This window comes from Onychostruthus taczanowskii, unplaced genomic scaffold (genome assembly GCF_017590055.1).
Source record: "Onychostruthus taczanowskii isolate IOZ18803 unplaced genomic scaffold, ASM1759005v1 scaffold163, whole genome shotgun sequence".
Taxonomy (NCBI): Eukaryota; Metazoa; Chordata; class Aves; order Passeriformes; family Passeridae; genus Onychostruthus; species Onychostruthus taczanowskii.
Window position 1 is genome coordinate 669,457 of NW_024498829.1, and position 6,000 is coordinate 675,456.

Here is a 6,000-nt window from a genome sequence, read left to right on the forward strand (position 1 = left end):
TTGTTGATGACATCAGTGGGAATCTGAAGCTGTCCATCTTGCCACTTCACTCCCAGAAACTGGATCTCTTGAGCAGGTCCCTTGATTTTGCTCTTCTTGATGGCGAAGCCAGCTTTCAGGAGAATCCGGATGATTTTCTCTCCTTTCTCAAACAGTTCTGCTGCCATCTTCACCCACACAATGATGTCATCAATATATTGCAGATGTTCTGGAGCCTCACCCTTTTCTATTGTACTCTGAATCAGTCCATGGCAGATGGTAGGACTGTGTTTCCACCCCTGGAGCATTTGGTTCCAAGAGTACTGCATGCCTCTCCAGGTAAAAGCAAACTGAGACCTGCATTCAGCTGCCAGCGGAATGGAGAAAAATGCATTGCCAATGTCAATAGTGGCATACCACTCTGCTGCCTTGGACTCTAGCTCCTACTGGAGTTCCAGTATGTCCAGCAAAGCAGCGCTCAGCAGTGGAGTCACTTCATTCAATGCACAGTAGTCCACAGCTGTTGAAGGGTGAGTGGGTCTTGCTGACCACCCCCTGGCTCTCCAGCTCATGGATCATTTTGTGGATGGGGATCACGGCATCTCGATTAGTTTGGTACTGTCAGCGGTGCACTTTCGGCAATTGGCACTTGTTGCTCTTCCACCTTCAGGAGTCCTACTGCAGATGGGTTTTCTGATAGTCCAGGCAAGGTGTTCAATTGCTTGATGCCCTCTGTCTCTACTGCAGCTATTCCAAGTGCCCATCTGAGTCCCTTTGGGTCTTTGAAATATCCACTTCAGAGATAATCTATGCCTAAAATGCATGGGACCTCTGGGCCAGTCACAATAGGGTGTTTCTTCCACTCATTTCCAGTCAGGCCCAACTCAGCTTCCACCAAAGTAAAATCCTGTGATCCCTCTGTCACACTAGCAATAGAAACAGATCCTGCCCCCACATGTGTTGATGGGATTAATGTGCACTGCACACCAGTATCAACTAAAACTTTATATTTTTGTGGTTCAGATGTGCCAGACCAATGAACCCACACAGTCCAAAAAACGTGGTTTTCCCTAGCCTCTACCTGGCCAGAGGCAGGACACCTCTAAGCCTGGTTATCCTTCTTTTCCTGGGCATATGTCTTCGAGGTTCCTTCAAGAGGATCAAAAATATTGTCGTCATCATCATATATGGCAGTATGGCTACAGGCCACTGGAGCTGCTCCCCTTTTGGAACTTCCTCTCTTCAGTTCACACACCTGTTGGGCCAGAGCAGCAGTAGACTCTCCATCCCGTCTCCTCATGTTTTCTCCGCAATCGCGCAGGAAGAACCACAGCTCAGCTCATGGGGTGTACCTTCTCTCTCCATCTGGGGAACGTCTACGTTGGGTACCAGAACCTCTCACCTGTACTGCTGAGATTTGGAGAAAGCCCTCTTTAATCTCCTCCCTGAGTTTCTTGTGTTTCTCCTCCATCTTGTCTTCTAATTTTTCCACCGCTGCGATTCTGGCACGTGTTGGGCCATGTACAGCATCTGCATATGATCAGAGCTTTTTTGCCATATCAAGCACAGTCTCCTCACTGCCATCCCACTTCATTATGGCTAAAGCAGAAGCATATTCATGTGGCCCAAGTTGTACAAGTTTTCACCACATCGTGCATGTACATGGTACCAAGTCTGGATTTACAGTGTTTACATCATCTGAGAAGACAATCTCTGCCACTGCCATTTCCCTCAAGCATTGAATCCCTTGTTCTATGGTCTTCCATTGAGTTTGCTGCATATAGAGATTGTCTGCACACAGATATCTTTGTGCTACACTTCCTTACACTTACCTGTGCTCAGAGGCTGTGAGGGTTAGCCCCCCTCATCATTCCTTGGTCGATGACAGGGTCATGTTACAGGGATCCCAAATGCCTCGCTTCACTACCATCCAAAACTGTAGCCTCGCATGCAGCATCCCAGAGATGGACTAACCAACTAACTACAGAATCATCAGGTCTTCAAGTGTAATGCTTTCTTAGGCCAAGGTGCTTCAGGGAATAGGACTCAATAGTGTCTTCTGATGTTGTGTCAGTTGCTTTAACTTTGGCTTTTGTATCAGTAATTGTTGTTGAGGGTCATCATCATCAGTCACTGGCCAATTGGTTTTGCTTGTGTGCTCCTTTCCTGTGGCAAATGCCAGTGGCTTCGGGTTACTGTCTGGTTTAGCTACAGCCTGAGTAGCTGGGGTAGCTGCTGATTTATCTCCCTGCCCCCCTTCCTCTGACTGCTGCCCTACAGTATCTAGCAGTGTGCTTATGATAAGCATAGGCCAGGGCCCCTTATTGCAATGAACTTTTTCTCTTTAGAGTCATCATGGCACTTCTCTTTCAGGTATTTTCCCACCTCAGCTGGGTTGTGAATTTGTTCACATGGAAAATCCCAGGCTACAGGGTCAGAGAATTCCTTCAGGGTTTGGCCCGTATTTTCCCATTCTCCACACCACTCAGGATTTTCCATGCCTGGGTCTACTTCTGGGTCAGCGGTCTCATCAGCTCTTCTAGACACCTCAGACCTCGTTCTAGAGAAGCTGCAGACCATATAGAGGAAGCTTACCAGATTAAATACCAGAAAGATGGTCTCTTTAACATTCAGGGTAAACTGAACATTCTCAAAAAGTGACATAACAGAGTCAAAAGAGAAAAAGGAAAGGAAAGGCTGGAAAGTCTCTTTTCCTGCTCCTCCTCTAACCAACTGGGTGGAATTACTAATAAATTCCTAAAACATACTGCTAGAACTGGGACGCAGGGTAAGACGAAGAAACCATAAACCATACATATCATAAACAGAAGCCAGTATCTTCGTAAACGCCCTATAAATCATTATCACCAAGGCCAGCACAATAGCTATTCCAGTCCTTGCCCCTCTACTATAAAAACTACGTGATAGGACAATAATCCTAGTGACCAGAAAAGTATTGAAACCTCAAAAAGGTCTAGAGACCAGAGCCACATGAACACCTCCACCCCAAGAGACATTACAAATTCAAGTAACATGGCTACTGGCTGCTTTAACCTACTACACAGCAAGCACAACCAACGTGCAATCAATAAAGGGTTTTTTTCCACTTTCTTGAGCCACGCGTTGGGTGTCACTAACTGTATTTGTCCTGGTTTAGGGCAAATTTGGGAGATAACCCCCAAAGGGGCTCCTCTACAAAAGCAGATTCAATTGGCACCTCCCCCCAATATCGGGAGAAAATATCTCCTTGGAGAAAAGTGGAAAGAAACCTGTTTATTAAACAATAGAACCCAAACAATATTAAACAATAAAACCTCTTGCTGCTCCAAAAAGAGATGGCAAACTCAAAACAGTCCCCTCCCCAGGTTGCAGCTCGCCTCACTCAGTCTCTTATCAGTCCCTCTGGTGCTGGAAATGCAGCGGCCCAGGCCCCGCCCCCTGGGCCACAGGTGGAGCTGCCGGTGTTCTTCTGGGTGTTCAGTCCAGAGCACGTTTGAACAGGTCCAAGAAAAAGAAAAACCACAGTCCAGGGAACTTCTTTGCCTCAGCTAGATAAAAGTAACTAAAAGCAAAGGAGCGCTCTGTCCTGCTGTCTGTCCATCTGCAGACAACAACAGTCCAGGAGGAGGAATGTGGAGGAGTGAGTGCAGTGTCTGAAAACAAACTGCGCGCTTCTTCCCTCCTCCCTTCGCTCTCTGGAAGAGAGTCTTAAAGGTGCAAAATTTTTTATTCAGTATAAACAGAACAAGATGATTGGGGATAAAAGCATCATATAGTCAATCCAGGACAAACTATTTTGTATTCTCTTATTTTCTGGAAAGAGGTTCTATAGGATCACTCAGTTTGCTTTCAAAAACTTTTCAAAGTGAGAAATTTAAAACAAAATTGGTAAATTTTGAACCAAATTAGAATGGTAACGGTGGAAATTTTGAAGAAAATGAAACTCTTAAAGTTACTGGTCCATAAATAAACTGGAAGAGAGCAGCAAGACTGGTTATTCTGTAACTGTGGGAAATACTGCAATAAGGCACCAGGGGGAGAATTTACAAATCCTGCTAATGTAGGACTATTCTCCATTCTAGGCACTAGAGAATACACACTTGAGACAAAGCCTGTAAGTGGGGAAAGCATTACTCAGGCTTTTGTTTAATAAGAAAAAGCATCCTTAGTGCCAGTCCTCAAGGACCTACTTGCTCCTTAAGCCAGGATATATGTGTGTCATCCAGATGACACATGCGTCTGCTTGAGAGCTAAAAACATTCTAACCAGGAGCTCCTGTTTCTCCATTCAGAATGGCAACTTCTTGGGCAGGCATTTACACAACCTGATAATATTACAGAGTTCATCAGAAGGAAATCAAACAGTTCCTTATAGCGGGTGCTGCAGTGCTCATTTGGCTTTATTGCTGAAATAGAATGGTTTGTGGGATGTCAAGTCTCAGATCTAAACTAGGTGGCTAGAGCTTATTTGAGCATGATGGAAGCTATAGTTTGAAGGCAGCAACAGATTAGCACCTCACAGATCAGCCACAGATACTGTTACTATCTGCCTGCTACATCTTACTCAGATTTACAAATCCTAAAAACCTTCAAGATCCTCAGATTCTTCTGTAGAGCAAAAAATCATGAAAATGTGGTGCTTAGGGATATGGTTCAGTGGTGGATCTGGCAGTGTTAGATTGATGGTTGTACTCAATCTTGAAGTCATTTCCAACCTTAATGATGCTATGATCCTATGTTTCTTGATATTTTCTTTTTGTTACCTCAGAGTTTATACTTCAATGTGGTCTATAATTAAAGATATCATGGAATCATTTGGTTAATTAAAATTCTGCAACCTATTTCTAGGTAGGTAGAAATTTTAAAACTTTTTCTTATAAAAGTCTAAAAAGTTTACAATATAAGAAATTTTGATATTGTCTTTGTATTTAGGTAGTACAAATATGTTTGCATCTGGCAGAAAATCTATAGTTAAGAAGCCCACAGACTAAGTGGCAGGAGCCTAGTTGCAAAGAATTATTTGGTTTTTGAAAATCACCTTGTGTTGAAGATTTTGAATCTTGAGTCACGCAGAAAGATTCCTCCTTTTCCAGCAAACACTTTAGCAAGCATATAAGAGGTTTACAGATTAAGAAATCCTGTCATTAAGACTGGTTTTCAGTTGTGATGACTTAGAATGGTGAGCCATGACTCTACATTTAAAATTTTGATAGTATTTTAAATTTTAGTGCAAAGTTCCTTTCAGTGTTCCTTACTCTACTCTAAATAGGTGAATTTTCTGTAAAGTAGAATTATAGGAAAAAGGATAGAGAGAAAGATCTGAAAATTATTCTGAGATATAAGGAACCTCAGATGCTGTATAACATGCAACTAAATTGCCTAGGACTCCTTAGGACTGTCAAAGAAAGTACATTTGCTCTTGATGGAAGAGGTGATTTAAGTGGTGATTTTTAATTTCTTGTAACATTTTCCTGAAGAAGGACGAAGGACCTGAAAATTCCACATGTAATATTTAAAATCAGATTCCTCACATTATTTATGATAGAAGGAATTTCTTCTCCTTGTCCTAAAAGGAAATTGGACAAGGTGGCAAGCATACAAATAAGTCTCCATGGATGCAATGAACTTAATGTGAATTTTTATTTTTGTGACCTAGAACTAGAAACAGTTCCTAGAAGATGGTGGATCTCCACAAATATCCTCTTTTTGTAAGTTAACTAAACTACCAGAAATAGTCATATTGTTATGGTCCAGCATTTCCACCATCCACAGTCAGCTGCAGCATCCTACCACCACCATGTGTTCAGCTCTCTCAGGGCATAGTCACAAAATCATTTTAAAAACAGCTGGAGTGGTTTCAGATATTTCTGCCTTTCAGCTATTATTTACTGCACTGTGGCTGGAGCTTTCAGTCCCTAACGGAAAGTAGCAGAAGAGGAGAAATTGAAGGTCTATCGGCAGTACCACTGCTGTGCCTTAGTAAGCTCAAAGAATATTATACTTCTCTGTATTACAAGTGTCT